General features: G+C 42.3%; 1 protein-coding gene across 3 annotated transcripts in view; it reads left to right on the top strand.

Moving 5' to 3' along the window:
- Nucleotides 1-20,306, top strand: part of LRBA (LPS responsive beige-like anchor protein) — a 1,864,610-nt gene that overhangs the window by 123,477 nt on the left and 1,720,827 nt on the right. The window lies entirely within an intron of this gene.

Below are 20,306 nucleotides of genomic sequence, written 5' to 3'. Positions count from 1 at the left end.
GATTCATTGCTTTGGTTTTATTTACAATTCTGTGGTGCTTCTCTCCTGGCTTACACTATGTATGAACAGCTACCAACAAGGCTGCAGACCAAAGCCCAGCCGTGATCTTTAATGCCTTTTTAAATACCTGCTTTTAACCTACTTGTCTTGTGCAGCTCTAGGAACACATTTTAAAACTGTGTCTCCTCTGCTTTCTTCATTTAGTGTCCATTCCCTTTTCTAAGGCAGTACACCCCATTCAATTAAGTCCAAGAGAAAGGTTGTAGACTAAGATTTCAGACCGCATTTCTATTTTTCTGGCCTTTATTTGTGTTTTCCGACCAATGTTTGCCACCATAGTCCAAAAGGCACCCCTTCCGTAAGTTTCTGCAGGTGTGCTACCCTCTTCTTACTGTCTCTAGGTGTCATCTGAGATTGTTTTATCGCTTCGTTTTTGCACCAGAAGGTAGCCTTGCTGGTATTAAAGGTATAATGTAAGCCATCGAAGATTAATATGAATGCTTTGAATACCACAATCTTTGGAATACTACGTTTTTTTCCTAAAACATAATGTTATGCCACCCTTGTAGGTTGCCAGAAAGATGGTTTATGAACATTTAGCCTGAGACCTGAAATATGTTGAATCTGAAATTTGAAAAATGCTCTGTATAACACAGGAGACCAAATCATGCTAACGTGCAGAAAAAGACTATACATCAGTCCACATGCTACATTATTCAAAAAAACACAACCATAAAAAATGTAATCGGATTACATTTTCACATTTCATGCCTAGTAAGGTGCATTAGGCTGCTCGGATATTCATAACTTACGGTGACATTGGGAAGATTGCATTTTTGCTGTGCACAGCTATTAAAATGCATCCCGCTCCTCAGACAATGATAACTAGCCAGGTCCGGGCGCGTATTATGATCTCCGTCATCAGCGAGCCATTTTTGTTTTGAAGGTTGATCAGTTTCATGTCACCATTCCGAAGGGTTAATGTGACAAATTGAAGTACACGCTTGTGAATATGTATGCAGAGGGCATACATAAAAGCATGTTGACTCCTGGAAATCTTGACTTTTTAAATAAAAGATGGGAGGCGATTTATCTTGGGGGTCTTGTTCAGGAAAGAGTTCTGACAGGTTTCCGGAGGCCAAGCAACTGATAAGAGCGGGATCATGGCTGTGATAGATCTGAAAGCAGTGTTGTGTTCGGCGCGGCTTACTTCTTTTCAGATTGGATCAAAACACGGAATTTGTTTCCTAGTTATGCGTTTGGGGGGAAATGGCTTTTGCTGCAGTCTTTATCTGTTTTTTTCCCGTCACCCAATAAAAATCATGTTTGTATTTTTTGCCCAGTAGCCATGTTTAACTTGCGGTACAGAACCTGGTTAGCTTTAATACGAAATGTGTGCAATTTCTCAGTCGAGCGTAATAGTGGATTCATTTGGAGGTGTTGCTGAAGGCGCTGTCTTTAGAATCGACAATATTAAACTCATGTAAATGTTTATGTGCAACCTTACATATACGTAATACATTTACGTTTGAATTTAAATTGTGACGAAGCAAGAATTGGAAGGCATTTCTTGTTTTTCTTGTAGAGAGAGGTCAGTGATTTTGGGAAGCACATCCATAAGTGGCTTCCTTGTTTTGTGCAATGTTTGGTATCTTATAACATTGCAAAATGAACGTTTTTCAACAGGTGCTGCAAAACCCTACATGTACTGCAAGATGACTGGACAGATGGTTTTTAGTGCTGGATTCTTTAACCCCTTCGCTGCCAGGCCTTTTCCCCTCCTGTGCCGAGCCTTTTTAGGGTCGAGCCTGCGTTGCATGCGCTCGCCCATGCGTATCGCAGCAAGACTCTTTTGTATTTAGAGAAGGGCTTGGAGCCCTGTCAACTTCACGTCAGGGTTTTTTATTGGTTCATGGGCTTGCCTAATAAAATCTGCTTGCTTTCATTAGTTGAAGGCATGCATACGTCATGCCTTTTACAGTGGCTAGCCCTCCTCGAGCGCAGCAACCAAGTACAGAAAACATGCGAGGCTCGCTGTTTTCCATCAAGCTTGTGGACTACTTTTTCTGTAATTTACCAGCGCGATCTCGCTTGGCAGAAGTCGAGCGCTTTACATTGTTAATTTCACTTTTTCGGGTTGTGTACATAAATGCACTTTTGCACGATAGGTGAAAAGTCGGGTTAGGAGTTTACAACGCGGTCAGCTCTTACATGAGCAAACGCAAGACCCGTTGCATTGTAAATGCTTGTTTTTTTGGCTATTTGGGGCAGTTCGCACTTAGGCCCTCATAACTTTTTGTTCACATTAGCTACCCACGCCAAATTTGCGTCCTTTTTTTCCAACATCCTAGGGATTCTAGAGGTACCCAGACTTTGTGGGTTCCCCTGAAGGAGACCAAGAAATTAGCCAAAATACAGCAAAAAGTTCTTTTTTTTTTTTAAACAAAAATGGGAAAAAAGGGCTGCAGAAGAAGGCACGTGGGTTTTCCCCTGAAAATGGCATCAACCAAGGGTTTGCAGTGGTAAAATCACCATCTTCCCAGCTTTCAGGAACAGGCAGACTTGAATTAGAAAACCCAATTTTTCAACACAATTTTGACATTTTACTGGGACATACCCCATTTTAACATTTTTTTTGTGCTTTCAGCCTCCTTCCAGTTAGTGACAGAAATGGGTGAGAAACCAGTGCTGGATCCCAGAAAGCTAAACATTTCTGAAAAGTAGACAAAATTCTGAATTTAGCAAGGGGTCATTTGTGTAGATCCTACAAGTGTTTCCTACAGAAAATAACAGCTGAAATAAGACTATTGAAATTGAAGTGAAAAAAACAGCAATTTTCTCCACGTTTTACTCTAACCTTTTCCTGCGATGTCAGTTTTTTGAAAGCAATATACCATGACGTCATCAGGACTCTTCTGGTTGCGGGGATATATATAGTGCTTGTAGGTTCATCAAGAACCGTAGGTACCCAGAGCCAATAAATGAGCTGCACCTCGCAATGGCTTATCATTCTATACCGGGTATACAGCAATTCATTTGCTGAAATATAAAAAATGAAAAATAGGTATCAAGAAAACCTTTGTATTTCCAAAATGGCCACAAGATAAGGTGTTGAGACGCAGTGGTTATTTACACATACCTGAATTCCGGGGTGCCCATATTAGCATGTGAATTACAGGCCATTTCTCAAATAGACATCTTTTTTACACACTGTCTTACATTTGAAGGAAAAAATGTATAGAAAGACAAGGGGCAATAACACTTGTTTTGCTATTCTGTCTTCCCCCATGTCTGCCGATAAAAATGGTACCTCACTTGCATGGGTAGGCCTAGCGCCCGTGATAGGAAATGCCCCAAAACACAACGTGGAAACATCACATTTTCACAAAGAAAACAGAGCTGTTTTTTGCAAAGCGCCTAGCTGTGGATTTTGGTCTCTAGCTCAGCCGGCACCTAGGGAAACCTAGCAAACCTGCACAGTTTTGAAAACTAGACACCTAGGGGAGTCCAAGATGCGGTGACTTGTGGGGCTCTGACCAGGTTCTGTTACCCAGAATCCTTTGCAAACCTCAAAATTTGGCCCCAAAACACTTTTACCTCTCATTTCGGTGACCAAAAGTTCTGTAATCAGAGAAGAGACACAAATTTCCTTCCACCCAGCCTTCCCCCAAGTATCCTGAAAAAAAATGATACCTCACCTGTGGGGGTAGGCCTAGCGCCCGCGACAGGAAAAGCCCCAAAACACAATGTGGACACCTCACATTTTCACAAAGAAAACAGAGCTGTTGCCTAGCTGTGGATTTTGGCCTCTATCTCAGCCGGCACCTAGGGAAACCTAGCAAACCTGCGCAGTTTTGAAAACTAGACACATAGGGGAATCCAAGATGGGGTGACTTGTGGGGCTCTGACCAGATTCTGTTACTCAGAATCCTTTGCAAACCTCAAAATTTGGCCCAAAAAACACTTTTACCTCTTGTTTCGGTGACAGAAAGTTCTGTAATCCGAGAGGAGCCACAAATTTCCTTCCACCCAGCGTTCCCCCAAGTCTCCAGATAAAAATGGTACCTCACTTTTGTGGGTAGGCCTACTGCCTACGAAAGGAAATGCCCCAAAACACTATCTGAACACATCAAAATAAAAAAATACAAAACTACCTGTTTTTGCGGGGGGAGGGGGGGCACCTGCGTTTTTGGTCCTGGGCTCAGCAGCCTTCTAGGGAAACCTACCAAACCCAGACATTTCTGGAATCTAGACACCCGAGGGAGTCAGTGAGGTGTGACTTGCGTGGATTCCCCCAATGTTTTCTTACCCAGAATCCTCAGCAAACTTCAAATTGAGCTAAAAAATCACATTTTTCCCACATTTCTGTGTGGTATCACTGCACTGGGACACATTTCATACCACCCAATGTTCCCCTCAGTCTCCAGGTAAACATGATACCTCATTTGTGTAGGTGGGCCAAGTCCTTGTGAAAGAAAAGAGCAAAAACATGTCGATATTGAGGGGGTATCAAAGGGGGTCCAAAAGGGCAGTTTGCAAAAAAACATTTTTAGGCTGACAAGTGCAGCAGAATTTTGTCGGTATATATGAGACAATGCTAGGTGGTAGGAATTTTGTGGATTCCTGCAGATTCCGGAAGGTTCCATCACAAAAACGTGGGAAAAATGTGTGATTTCCAGCAAAGTTGGAGGTTTGCAGGGGATTGTGGGTACAAAAATGGTGCGGGGTGCATGTGAAACACACCACCCTGGACTCACCCAGATGTTTAGTTTTCAGATGTGTCTAGGTCTTGTGGATTTTTCTACATGGCAGCGTCCCAAACTCCATAAAGTGCAGCCCTCACAATTCCAAGTGGGACAATTTTGAGAGTTAGCCAAGCTCTCATGGCCCAAATGTAAAACTAAAACCCAAAATAATCAACTGTCTTCTTGCTTGCTGTGGGATAAGATGTTTTAGAGTGCGGGGGAGAGCTGAAAGACTGTTACCCCCTTCAGTTGGGGTGGGGGCGTAACCAGGACCATACTGGTTGGTAAACTTATTAGTAAATGGTGAGTTCCCACTTAGTTTTGTTGATTTATGTTCATCTAATTGCCTTCAGAAATACCAAATTGTACAATATTTCATTAGCATATGATGTTCCTTAATTGATTAAAACTATTTTCTGAGACATTTAGTCGAACTTGTAGTTTGTAGAGCAGTTTTAATTTTCTTCATATAGTGCAACATGTAGGTGACACGTAGAACATAAAGAGTACTCAGCCAACACATGTTTCGCCCTATGAGGTGCGTTCATCAGGGCTTTTTCAAGGCTGTAGAAGATGAAATAAAGTGAATTTAAGAATGGAGATAAAGACTAAATAGTCATATAGATCAATAGATCAAACAAGACCAAAGGGTGGATGCCCAAGATTTTCAGAAGAAAAACTTTACTGTGCTACCATACCCCAAAGTTCCATCAGCAGAGAGAAGTAACAAGAATAGATACCCGTGTATAGAAGTGCAGTTGCACAGATCAATTCCTGGTAAAGGAAATAGAAAAAATCAGAAGAAACATGTGAGCAATCTGTGATATCTAAAGGTAAATTATTAGTAACAATGTGATAAATACAACATTTTTAGGCAATGAACAAAACAACAGATCAGATAATGGTGCCGGCACATGTTAGTCAGCAATGCAATTGTGAAAGCGTATAGGCTAAACAAGGAGCATTCCTATATATAAAAATATTATGCTTCCTTATTGTGGTTACACTTAGTTTACAGAATCAAACAGAAAAGTAAAAACATACCATAAATGTGATTCAATGTCTGCTTATAACAATGTTAATAAGATAACAATCAATCTGTAGCCACCACCCCAATATATATATATTTTTTAAAATTCCCTGGCATCTAGTAGACTTTCTGCCCCCCCCCCGGGGTGTGGATCAGGGGTAATTGCCCCATCTGCCCACTGGTGGGCAGAACAACTTTGGCCCCATTTATTTGGGGTGGGGGTATGGCCATACCCCCGCCCTCTTATTTTTGAAAAATAAACTTCCCTGGCAGATATGGCCAATAGTAATGTGCCCCCATGGGGAGCGACCCTTACCCAAGGGGCTGCCCCCCTAAAGAAAACACACGCCTACACACACACCAATCCCTGGTGCCTAAGTGGTTTATTCCCCCCTTGGGGGCAGATTGGCCTAACAAAAATCTGCTAATCTGCCCCCAAGGGGGGCAGAAATGGTCCAAATACAATTTGCCCCCCCCCAGGGGAGCGACTCTTGACTAAGTGGTCGCTCCCCACCTCTAAAAAAACAAAACAAACAAAAAAATATATATATTTTTTTTATCCCTGGCGCCTAGAGGTTTCTGCCACACCTGGGGTCAGATAGGCCTAATAATAGGCTGGTCTGCCCCCAGGGGGGCAGAAAAGGCCTAAAATAAATTTGCTCCCCTCCTCCCCAGGGAGCGACCGTTGCCTCTTAAAAAAAAGAAAAAAAAAAAAAAAATGTATCCCTGGCGCCAAGAGGCTTCTGCCCCCCCTGGGGGCTGATCGGCCTAATAACAATAGGCCGATCTGCCCCCAGGAGGGCAGAAATGGCCTAAAATAAATTTGCCCCCCTCCACACCCCCCGGGGAGCGACCCTTGCCTAAGGCGTCGCTCCCCTTGCGTGACATTGGCGCAAAAAAATAGATCTGCGGTGCCTAGTGGTTTCTGCCCCCCTTGGGGGCAGATTGACCTAACAAAAATCGGCTGATCTGTCCGCAAGGGGGGCAGAAATGGTCTAAATACAATTTGCCCCCCAAGGGAGCGCGACCCTTGCCTAAGGGGTCGCTCCCCATCTGTAAAAAAAAAAAACTAAAAAAAAAAAAAAAAAAAACATTTCGCCCTGGCGCCTGGAGGTTTCTGCCCCCCCGGGGGCAGATCGGCCTAATAACAATATGCCGATCTGCCCACGGGGGGGCAGAAATGGCCTAAACTAAATCCCCCAACCCCCCCGCATTTGCGCGCTGATGTCATCAGACGTCACTGGGGAGGAAAGGGGAGGGTCGGGGGTTGAAGGGGAAGGGCTTCCCCTTCCATCTCTGCCTTGGGGAGGGTGGGAGAGAAGCCCACAGAGGGAGCGCTAGCGCTTCCTCTGAGTCAGTGCCCAGGACGTAATGGTTACGTCCTCGGCACATGAGCACTGTGCCGTGGGACGTAACCCTTACGTCCGCAGCACAGAAGGGGTTAAAGGAGATTGGCAGTTCATGTGCAGTACTTTTGTATGGAAAGCTGGTGGAACTATTAGAAAATGCATTTCTTGACTACTTATAAGAAAAAACTCCTGTCTTAGAGCCAGATTGTGCACAATTATTTTTCTGGTCAGAACAATATCCAAATGCATTGAATGTTGCTAGCTTGTGGGGAATGAGTCTTTAAAATTCTAAATCCTCATAATTTGAGCTAATGAGTGCAGTATTAGAGTACATTTGATGGATATTGCGTTCAGGCAAATGACATAGACTGTCTACATCAATAGCTGGTTGGCTACTAATGTTGCTATAAAATAAACAAGACTTCAGTTTCTTCTATAAATGTGGTTGTAGACTCTGTTGGGAATTCCCTTAGCGAGTTCATCTAATTTGTCTGTGCTAGTCCCTTTATTAGTATCATGTGAATTTACAGTGCTAGTTATTATTTTTCTGAGGCTACTAACTACCTTGGGAGCAGTAAGATTGGTGCTTCTATTTATGCATCAATCCAGTGGGATATCTGTGGAACAGCTGTGCAGGCTATCCTCCATTTCCGAGCCTTTTGCTCCTCTGATTTGCTGTCATGTTAATGTATGTTTACATTAGGACGTACAATTAGGGTAACACTCATTATGTGACCTTTGGGTCCTCCTGGGTTTGTCCTGTTCGCCCTTCATATTTCTATGGCTGAAGTCTTCTGCAGAGCTGCCTTTGTTGGTCTTATTTTCTAATTCATTATTCCTAAGTTTGTGGCGTGTTGTTTTTATTTCAGTTTCTGCATCTTCCCTAGGGAGATTGCACAATTTAACTTCTAGGAATTGTGTCCCGATTGGAGATCCACTAAAGAAGCAGCAGGTAATTTTAAATCAACACTTTATTTCAACAGAGAAGTCGACCACCACTGCATGCATGCAAAGACAGTCGGCTTTCCCAAGCCAACTAAGGTTCCACATGTGACATCAGTAGGAAGAATGCTTGATCACATACCCACATTCTATTCGCTTTCAGAGATGTAAAATACTGTAGGACTTATTTTCTTCTGAAAATATGAAAAACAAACCACAACCATTAGCAAATTCTTGTATTTAAAAAAATATATATTTTTAACCTAAGATATACTTATTAATATTGGGACTACACCAAGGAAGTGCAGCAGGAGGCAGATTGGAATTTAATTAACAGAATCTCAGTGTAATATGCCTTTGTAAGAGCTCCTACCAATGGAAAGAGTATACTCTGCTAGTTCTTTACTTGCCCTTTTCATTGGCAGCCTTCACAACCACCAACAATCACGCCCTCTTATTCTGACTGCACTGGCAGACGATTTGCCCTCAACCACAGGTTTACCAAACTTGTATCTGCCTTTTTGCACATGACCTGATTTCCTAACCCAAAACATAATGCCAGCTCGAACATTTACCCTCTTAACACTCTTCCTCTTGTTAAAGGAGGAGGCTTGTTTGATCTGAGGATCCTTAACATTAGCTCATACAGTTCCATCACATTCTTCTTCACAAACCTTGCTTAATTCACTTAGCCATCCAACCAGCGCATAACTTGAATGAAGGTTTGCTCCCTCTCAATAATTTGAAATGAGACACCTTAGTAGTTTAATGAGGTGTGGTGCAGTAAAAATCACAACATGGACTTTACTGCATTGGAGACCACGCACCTATTGGAAACCACTCACCGGACACAACACTCTAATAATTCATTCAACCAATCCATTGATATTATGGTGATAAATTGCACTGTTCATGTAATTAACATCACCCATACACAAGAAATTGCTCACTTCCTAACTGGAAAATTGTTTACCACTGTGGCACACCAGGCATGCCGGGCGTCCTTCTCACAGTAACACATCCTTTGGAAAACCAATCACTGCTTGTGAATTGAGTTCAGTTACACATCGTACCATTTGGTGAAGTAATCTACCAAATCTAAAGCAAAAAACAATGTGAGGATAATGAATTGAAAAGTCCAACTAAATCTATTCCAATCTTTTCCCAGGGCCTAGATGATAAATCAATGGGATGTAATGGCAGACTCACTATTTTATAACCTTACTCTCAACTGCTGCAAACCACACAGGATTTCACTCGTTCACCAACCTCACGGTCCATTCGAGTGTCTCCAAAGTGTTTCACAAGTCTTTTGTTTCATTAGTGTGTGATACACGTGTCTTTCATCCGTCACATCAAAACAAAACTGACTCTGGCATGTCCTGGAAACACTCTCCCATTATCCGGAGACACTTACTTTTCCCTATCCATGAGCAAACCAACTTCCACTGACAACTCATCTGCCACTTTTATGAACGGTTGACATTTACCTGCTATAAAACAAACAAAATTCCCTCTTATGCTTGCTGTCCTTCCTGCTCCACTGATATAATATTTATATTTCAGTCTTAAGTACTCATTTGGGCAATCGTTGGCCGAAGTATACTAAAAAATAAAACTTTAAACACTTTTTATAAGTAATCTCTGTCTCACTGTGGTCACTCACAATTCATTTATTATGGATTTCAAGGTATATTAATTAAAAACACATTAAAATCATATACATACTTTGAAAAGGACTTAATCAAATCCTGTGATCGTCCAACACATCAATCATTTTCAAAAATACATTACAGCAACTACATTTCATATAAAAAATGAATCTGACGCAGCATTTTGGTGGAAATCGAAATGGTTCACGCCACCTTCATCAGTACATACAAATGCAACAAAAATACTTTTTATTGCTTTCCAATCATCCCCTAAGTCAGTAGAATGTAAGGACTTTATTATGACCCTGATGTCTGACACCATCTGGTATCTGAGGTAGAAGGAAATATCGTATTTCTATTGGTGAAGACCATTTTCTTCCAAATGTGCTAAGCCTCTTGTCTCCCTTCATTGCAAGATGTTTACTAGCTTTCTGTTAATGGAAACCCTGTTTATGTGCTTGAGGTTCTCATAATTCCCTCCTAATTCGTTGCTAAATCACTGGCTGGTATTATAGTAGTTGGCCACCTAATTGTGTACAGTTGTGTGTACTAATTGTGAGTGACCATAGTGAGACAGAGATTAATTATAAAACATTTTAAAGTTTTATTTTTAGTATAATTCTGCCCAAATGTGTACCTAGGATTGAGGTTTAAATGTTATATCAGTGAGATTCGTAAGTACAGCAACCACAAGAGGGAATTTTGTTTGTTGCATAGTTGCCAACTACCCTGCCCCTTTTCGGTGGTAAAGGGTGTCTCTCCTTTTGTTTGACATTTTCCTGCAACATGCTTCTCCGTGGGCCAGCCATTCTTCACAAAGGTAATGACTTGGGTTAACAAAGCATCTGCAGCCATCTCAATCTTCCATTCAGATTCAGAAATCTCACTTGTAGCTTCAAAATGCACAGAGGCAATGAGACAACTCTTAATGCTCTCATATTCTATAGTATGTGTTATCATACCAGACGGGAAAACACAATAGAATCTCTGCCCTCACTTTCTTACTTCTCTGGATATGCATATTATTGAAATTATACTTCTGCATTTTTGTAGATATTCTGGCAGTTCTGGGGATGTGAGGCTTTATCTTTCTCCACTGTGTATGAAAACAAGAAGCTTATGATCCGTACACATAAGAAACTTTCTTCTGCATGTTTAGGGGTTAAATGTTTGTATAACCCACCAATAGACCAACAATTCATTCTCGATTACAGAGAAACATTCTTCTGTATCTCTTAATACCCATATTTCATGACCAATAGTATGTTAATTATTCCAGTTCGTCTGAATTAAAACTGCTCAGAGTATTAAACTTGCTTGCATCAACAGTGACACAGCACTGTAAAATCTGATCAGGAGATCTAAGGGCTCTGGAACTAACAAGCTGACTTTTAATCCACTCAAAAGCTTCCTGACACATTGTATCTCATACAAACGGGACATTTGTTTCTTATTGGAACTGTTATCTGAATCAAGAATAGAATTCACACAGACCAGGAAATTATTTGAGACCCTTTATTCCTAGGTTGGAGGAGCAGCCACAATTTCCCCACCCAAACTTGGTCAGGGTTCAGTTCTGTCCACAGACCCATGCCCCTGTTAATCCACCTTTGACTTAAAAATTATTGCTTTACCACTTTCACTGCACCACCATGTTTGTTCATGATTGTCAAAACTTGTTCCAGAGTGATGTCGGGTTCCTCTCTAGAAGCAACAGAAATTAGCACATCATCTTGGGAAACTGAGAACACCTTTGATTCCTCTAAACATCTGGATTATTATTCTCTGTAAAACCGACACTGTAGAGGCTAACCCGAAAGACATTCAGAAGTATTGCAATGCACCCATGGGAGAAACCAAGGCTGTGAAATGCCTAGACTTAGGTTATGAGAGGCAATTTCTAAATTCAGTGATTTTGGGAAGAGGATGCGAGTTGACCCAAATCAATTTATTAAGGTTATGGAGGTCACCACAAATTAAACTCAGCACTCTGTCTTCATGCCACTGCTGAGGGAGACAACCATAGCGATTAGTCAGTTGGTTCAGTAATTTGTTTCTAACAGAGACCCGCAAGTTCATTCTCAAGGCACTCTTATTTAACAACAAAAATCACTGTGCAGTTTGTGTTTCACTGCCACTAGTACATCTTTGACTTTGACCCTGTGTTCAAATCCAGGAATGGTTGATACATTTCCAGCAAACAGTAGAGAATTTGTCAACAATATGTTCAACATTGCTGTCATTTATAACCACCAAAACTTAATCTTTGGTCCCTGGCAAAAGTACCCTGTGAAAAAACCCTTGGTGGAACAACCTAGAATACATAAGCTTATAACTGCTCCATAGATGTTGCCAAAGATCATCCTAACTTTGAAAACAAGGAACTCTTTAAAAATATCCCTGCAGGTCAGTTATCTGTCCTTCTGAGATACAGGTGAATGATCAAGAGGTTCCAGTTTTCTGCCAGGCCAGACTTCACAGAATAGTTCCTCTGTGATCGTAGTTGTTGGACCTGGCCCTTTTTGCAGGGTTATCTCCACATTTTTTGCCTTCTTCCTCCTATTTATTTCTGTTTTGTTGGCTTTAGGACTCTCAGCACTTTACCAGTGCTAAAGTGCAAATGCTCTCTGCCTAAAATGTATTCGTGACTGGTTTCTCCATGATTGGCATATTTAATTTACTAGTAAGTCCCCTGAACAGTGTACAGTGTGTGCCCAGGGCCTGTAAATCAAATGCTGGTAGTAGGCCTGCAGCACTAATTGTGTCACCCACATGATTAGCCCTATAAATATGTCTAAGGCCTGCCACTGCAGTGTCTGTGTGTGCAGTTCCATTTTGACCGGCAAGTGCACCCATTTGCCAGGCCCAAACCTTCTATTTCATTACCTATAAAGTACCTCTAAGGTAGGCCCAAGGTAGCCCCATGGGCAGGGTACAGGGAATTTTAACGTAGGCTATGTAATGGTGTGCTTTACATGTCTGGATGCTGTAGGAGGGACTGCCATTCTGCCTGTTGCTTTGTTGTGCTGGCCTGCTGCTTATGTCCTGGAAGTGAAAGGACTGGACTTTGCTTTCTACATCCTTCTTTCCAAGGTTCTCCAGGGACTTGAACTGAGATTGCCTCCTGTTAAGAAGTCTCTGGGACATCAAAGACTTCATCTGCCAGTGCCTGGGCTCTTCTCCTGAGAGTCCTGACTTGCCAAGTGGTGCCAACTCCAGTCCCTGGGCAATAGTGATCTGAAGGAGAAAATCCTTGCATCAACACGCTGTGCCAGAAAAATCGATGTAGCACCTGTCTCACGGCTGAATAATTGACAGTCGCTGCCCCGGTGCTAGAGAATCGACACAGCGCCTTTTTCATCGTGGTCCCCTCAACGCAGCACATGTGGATTTCCCAGGCATCGGCCCTGGGTGCCACGTGTCTGGAAATTGACGCATCGCCTTTTCTGCGAGGAATCACCTCCCCTACCCAGTAAGGAACCAATGCATCGCTTTGCTTTTTCGGCACCTCAACTCCCCTGTGGCCTGCATCGTCTTTGTTTTTGATGCATCCCAGGTGCGTTATGTTAGTGATACATCCATTGATTCCTCTGGATTAAGACTTGCTTAAAGTTTTTTAAAGTGATATCTTGACTTGTGTATGTTAGAATTTCGATGGTTTGGTCTTGTTTCACTCAGATAAATATTTGCTATTTTTCTAAACGAGCATTGTGCGTGTGTGTGCGTGCATGATTGTTTTTGTTTTGTTTAACATTGCCTCTGAGATAAGCCTGACTTCTTCGGCGAAGCTACCAAAGAGCTGAGCAGGGGTTATCCTAGGTTTGTGACTGCCTTACCCTGACTAGAGTGAGGGCCCCAACTCGGACAGGGTACAAACCACTGCCCACTAGAGACCCCATTTTTAACACTAGTTATTCTGGTCCTTAGTCCATGAACAACTGCTACACTGACGCCAACACAGACCTTTTCAAAAGGATCTACAGACTCCACTGGATCACCTTTGACCGCTTAACTTTCACCAACTACCAGAACCGGGTCCTGCAAATCTTCCTACGTTTTAGACAATGTATTGGGCTCCAAATCCTCTCCTGTCACATTGGCTACCTTGCTTGTACCATGTCTTCCACCTTGGCAAACCCTTGCAAAATGGTCCAACTTACTACATATTCAACATATAACATTTGTTTTACTGGGCTACCACTGTTTGTATGGGAAGGGTTACCACATCTCAAATATGCATGCGTTCATCTGAAAAATGGTTTGTTGGCTCCCTGATTATCCTTCTGACTTTTTTCTTCTCTCAGACTCACAGCAGAAACCTGTTCACAACATCTGTCACCCAGTTCTGACAGATGCTTGAGGTGGTAAAGTACACTCGGTGTTTAATCGATTCTTCAAAAGAAGGGTTTCCCACTGATGATCGTTATTATTGGATACCTTTATCTGAGCAGCTGCATATAAATTAATCCCTTACAAGTTGATCTGAGAAGCAATCGAACTGACAGTCAGCAGCGAGTCGCCTCTAAACAGTTATACAAGAATTAGCATCTTCCCCTCCCCAACCTTTTTGCTGTTTTTAGAAAAAATGGTTTGTAACAGGACTAAGCTAGGCTTTTGCGTAATTATCTAAAACCTCTCCCTCATTGAGGACTAAGAGCCTGATTTAAGATTTAGTGACCAGGCTGTTCTCGGAAAGGGCAAGTGAGTAAATGACTCCATCACCCGGGCAGAGGTCCCGGAACCAAATTCTGAAATGTCCCCAGGCGGATATTTCAAGCATTTGCAGGAGCCGCCATCAAGGCATGGATCACCTAGTGTTTTGAGAAAATGTTGAGGTGGATCAACTTGCTGCTATTTGTGGAACTCAAATGTAGAGAACTAAACCTCACCCCGTCTCCTCAAAAAGAATAAATTAAAATATATGATTATGTGAGACGGAGTGCTAAGGGTAAAAAAAAAAAATCATTGATGGCATGATCAGTCAAATGATGATCAGTCAGATGACGGTAGTTTACCTTATGCGCTTTGGTTCCTTTTTGTAGATGCATCCCTTGTGAGCAAAGATCACTGTGTCTACAACACCTTCTGTCCTGCCAAAAATACTCTGGAGCAAAGTTAAAATGGTGTGCACATTACCTTGATACATACCAGATGGTGAATGTGCTTATCACCGTTATGCTGTCAGTCATTTTAGTGGATTCATTAATTAATGAATTGTGTGCACATCACTGCAATGCACTGGGGCACTAAACAGAGTATTAAGTAACCATGTGAAGCTTTGTCTATGTACCAATGATGATTTTGTACATTCGTGGTGAGCCATGAAGAGCATGACAATTATTGTCCAGTGATGTTCTCCTGATGCTACCTTGTGTTGGTCGGGTTTCATTGTATGTGACCAGCCACCACTTGTCTTGACGACGTTCCTCTTGATGGTTGGCTGGCACACTTGCATTCCACAGGCTGCAACGATCAACAAAGTCAAGACGATATATTACATTTACTATTGAGTGTCTGGTCTGTCATCAGTGGTTGTTTTGAGCAGTAAATGACAAATGGAAGATACATTCGATTGCTTAGAGATCTTGATTATGGAAGCAAGCTGTGCTCAGAACGTGCGTGGGAGGATTCTCTTGATGTAGTGGTGGCTCGTCGCCAACAATGTTGTGATAGGAGATCCACAGAAAATGCAGCAGGTAGGTTTAAATCAACATTTAAGTAGAGATGTTGACAACCAGTGCATTCATGCAAGACAGCCGCTTTTCCCAAACCATCTAACATCAGAAGGAAGAATGCATGACGACATAGCCACATTCCGCTTACTTGCAGAGAAAGGAAATAATACAGATTGTTTTTTACTGTGGACATTGCCAAGCAGTGCATTGTGGGCGAGTTACGTCTCACTGCACAGGAAACCTTTAAGTATGAATAAGTGCATGTCTTGGAGCCATACTTTCTTCGGGACGTGCTCAGCCCTTAACAAGTATTTTGACAAATGCCTTTCTTTCTAGACACTTAACTGTTGGTGGGCTGAGATTTCTTATATTAAGAGCATTCCTCTTAAATGGTCTTTTGTAGAAACATGGACAGCCATAATTTTAATAACATTCTGGATTGTTCAGGAAACTTGGTTCTTTCACTATACTGTCTTTCATCCAGCGTTCAGGCACCTTTAGGTGCCCTGAGCTCTCAGGATGCACATGCCATGAAATTACCAAAACGTGCAGTTTTTAATTTATAACGGATCGTCACAGCACCATAACAGCTACATTATTGTACCAGTAAATATTGAAGAGTTTACGTATTGTAACGTTACTGTACCGTTGCGCTGATTAAGCAGGTGCATGTGCAAACAGTCTTTTCGTTTTCAGTGTGAAGTTAGAACACTCAATTATGGGCAGAAATCACTATTTACGAAATGCAAAATGGGATGTATGAAAATTGCAATTCGGTAATAGCGATTTCTTAAAAGTTGCAATCGCTAATACCAAATCGCAATTAGGGAATGGGACTCTATTCATCCTTATGGGCATAGGTGTGAATGGTTTTGCATTACCTAATTTGCGAATTCCTTTTAGGAATTCGCAAATTAGGTAATACAGACCCCAGGGTGCTGGGGGCCTAAGGCCCCCTTTGATGCACCCCCCAAAAAAATATTTGTGAACATGTAAAGAGCACACATGCCCAAGGGCATGTGTTCGCTACATGTCATTTAAAAAAATGCATTTGTAATACATTTTTAAAAATTTGCACATGCTTACCACCAATCTTGAGTTTGTGGTAATTGCATTTCCTAAATGCCAAATTTGCATTTAGGAAATGCATGATACATGTGAATAGGTAATCGCAAATAGGTATTCCCTATTTGCAATTACCTATTTAGTGAATCGCAATCGGAGTCGCACTTTTAAGGAATCGCTATTTTTGCAATTCCTTAAAATTGCACTGCAAATTACTTTCATAAATTATTAAAGGCGATTTTGCATTCGCATACGATGGAATTTTGCGATTCGCACCGTTTGCGAATGCAAAATCCTTTGATACATCTGGCCTCAGATGACTAAAATGATGGGAAATATTTATTTTTCAGAGCTTGACAACATGCATTGATACGTGCATTTAAAGAATGATAGCTTACCAGTGCTCGTGGTATTGTTTAAGGAAGACGTATGTCTCATTGTTTGAAAATTACTTATGGCCAGAATCTGACCCCTTTTCTGGCGATGAGCTATCAGTCACTACCAAAAATCCTTGTATAGCCAAACATATTCCAAAAATAGGAATCTATCTATATTACTTCCTGCCTCCACTGCTAACATCAAGAGCTGTCTCAGTACTAGACTCTTATATTGTTTGCCTGTGAATTCCATTAAAGATCCTACCATAGCCATAGCCTCCTATATAAATCATCCTACTTTAGTCACTTATTCTGTGTTCTCAGTCATTCACAGTGGCTGTGTTGGGCTGTTGGATTAAATCTTACTGGTTCGAAGCACATGGTGTAAATCATTAGGATCTGTACTACAGATACTATTAAAGAATTGCTTGGTGCAAGACTCCTCAAAGCAGATGGATGGTAGATCGGCCCCATAGCTATTAAATTGTGCCTGTGTGCATTTCTTAACATTTGCCAATTTTATAGTTTGATTTGTTTTGTAATTTGGTTTTCATTGGATTCTGACCTCTAAAATGCACTTCCAGTAAGCATCTTTATTTGTTCAAATGTCCATTGTTATGTATGTAGCCTTATTTGGTGTACACTTATATGGTTATACGTTGTATTTGTTCAGGCTTAAACCTGAAGTGCCCAGGTCGAAGTCAATGGGTGATGCTTCCCTCGTCACCCGGGGGAGGGACCTCTTCAGCCCAGCAAAGTTCAGCTAAGGCAGCCAGGAGTCTGCGCAAATCACGCATGTCTGGCTCCTGGCTGCCTGACTTGAACATGAAGAGTGTCTGTCAGGCTGACCTTTGTTCAGCCTGACCGGCACTCTTCATGTGGGGCAAAAGGTGGGGAGGCATGGCTCCTCCGCCCTAACGGACTGGCCGCGCCTGGATGTGGGAAAAAGCAATGCCTCCTGTCCTGCTTTTGTGGATCCTGGGGTGTGTGTGCGAAAGAGCGAGGCTGAGTTCAGGTATCCAGTGGGTTGGTGGAAGTGAAGGCGGCTGTTGAGGTATGTTGTGCAGTCCCCTGTATGTGTGCATGAGGAGTTTGAATTAACAGTATTTTATATATGGAGCCACTGGAGTTCTCTGAGGTGTGGCATGATGTAGGTGCAAAGTGGAAGGCCTAGGTTGAGTCTTGCTGCGGTGTTCTGGATGGTCTTAAGTTGGTGGTTAGAGATTCCAGTGTAGAGACTGTTGCCATATTCTATTCTACTTGTGACAGAAGCTTGAGTGACTATATGCCTGGTGTTCCTGGGTATCTATTTGAATAAGATGCGTTTTATATGAATGCTAGAGAAGCTGGCTGCACGTACCTGTGCTGATATGTTGAATTTGTCACCTAAGATGATTCCCAGGTTTCTTGCGTGGTGAGTGGGTGTTGATGTAGGACCAAACTGTGATAGCCACCAAATGGAGTCCCGGGGGAGCTCCTGTTCCTCAATATCAACACTTCCGTATTGTTGGTTGAATTTGAGGCAGTTGTTTTCATCCATTCTGCTACGCAGAACATGCAGTCAGTGAAGTTGTTCCTGATGGTTGTGGACTTGTCAGACATGGATAGGGTGAGATGGGTATCATTGGCTTAGATGATGGTTATGCTGTGTGGTCTAATGATGTCAGCGAGAGGTATCATGTAGATGATGAACAGGGCTGGACTGAGAGATGAGCCTTGGGAGACTCCACAGATCAAGTCCTTGGGCTCTGATGTTTATGATAGGAGTCTGACTCTTTGTGTTCTTTCTGTAATAAAGGAGCATATCCATTTGAGGGCTGGTCCTTAGATGCCTTTTTCGTGAACTCTTTTGATAAGGCCCGAGTGTGACAAGGTGTCGAATGCAGCAAGAGGTCCAGCAGTATGAGGGCAGTGGAATCTCCTCAGTCTAGTAGGGTTCAAATCTTTGTCAGTGGCGGCTATGAGTGCTGTCATTGTGCTATGCTGGCTTTGAAAACCGGACTGTGAGCTTTCAAATTCTTATCTTATGTTCATTGGAGAATACAAAAACCCAACAGGGAGTACAGGGTTCTTTTAATGTAACGGGGATGGATCAATGGTGCATCAATTGTGACACCAGATCCCTCGTGGTCCTCAATTGGAGGCGGGGTATCAGTTAGCTATGGTGCTGCAGAGGGTCTGGAAAACAGGGGGGGGGGGAAGGGAATTTCCTTTACGGACTAGGTGGTCTCACACACTATATAGTGTCATGCTTCATCATATGACCACCTAGCCCCACCCAGGTAGGACAGTGCCACCTGGGCGGACTCAACCTCACTGTTAAAGGAACAGGAGGGAGTGCGTAAATTAATTCTGGTTCTGGAAATAGAGGGATCCAGCTAAACTAAGGAATAAAAATACCTAAACAGATACCTGTTTGAGTATTTAATAGAAGGTTCTGTTTGGTGTGGTTAAAAAGTGGAGCTTGGGATACCTCTGTGAGAACAAGGACTCACAGGGTCACCTATCTAGGAGGAAGGAGCTGACATGTTTCTGCCCTCAGTAATGAACTCTGGAAAGTCTCGGGGCATTCATCAGGGCGAAGGATCCCTGCTACTCATGCTAAGTGTATGAATAAGTGCGGAAAAAAATAATATAAGGGGCCTACCTTGCCAGGAAACTACCTGGGAGGGGGCCTATTGGAAGTAAAACAGACCAACAATGAGAGTAGCATTGTGACACAGCACTGCACAGCAAACCACAGCACACATGAAGCAGATAATCATGCAGCAAGCAGAATTACTGCGTGCCCAAGGCATTCATCACATAATTTATGGACAAAATCACAACTAAGTAGTGGACAGTAATACTAGGATGGTATGTAAGAAGTTCTTACCCTATCCCTGGAGGCTACTGGCCTCTGGTGTCCAGGAGAGGGAGTGTCCCCTTATTGTCAGACACTAAGGTTCAGAAGAAGGAGAAAGGGGAAAGCTACGTAAAGATAAAAAAACTAAGGGAAAAGAGGACCGGCCTCCAGAGATGCGAAGGTGAGGCCCCTTGGTGGAAGGACACCTGCTTGGTTCCATAACACAAAAAGCTCCTGACCCAGAGAAGAAAGGTGGGAGGCAGAAAAAAGGACGAAAAGATCAAATGGAAGGAGAAAAAAGAAGAAAAGAACAAGAAGTTGAAAGACAAAGAACAAGGAGAAGGAACAGGAGAAGATGACTGAAAAAAGAAAAAGAAAAAAAGAAAGAAAAGAAGAGGGAGGAACAGGGGGAAAAAAGAAAAAAGAACAAGCTAAAGAGAAAGAAAAAGGAAGAAAAGGGGAGGAAACAGAAGAGAAGTAGGTAAAGGAAGAAAAAGGGAAAGAGAAAGGAATGAGAGAGAAGGAAGCGTATTGAAATCTTATCTGTGTAGTCCAGAGGTAGCCGGATCGCTCACTGCATCAAAGGTGGGCGCTCACTGTGCGCCTCAACCATCCTCTCCCAGGGC

The sequence above is a fragment of the Pleurodeles waltl genome, chromosome 1_2, assembly GCF_031143425.1.
Source record: "Pleurodeles waltl isolate 20211129_DDA chromosome 1_2, aPleWal1.hap1.20221129, whole genome shotgun sequence".
In the NCBI taxonomy this organism is placed as follows: Eukaryota; Metazoa; Chordata; class Amphibia; order Caudata; family Salamandridae; genus Pleurodeles; species Pleurodeles waltl.
This window is presented reverse-complemented; position numbering and strand designations above follow the sequence as displayed.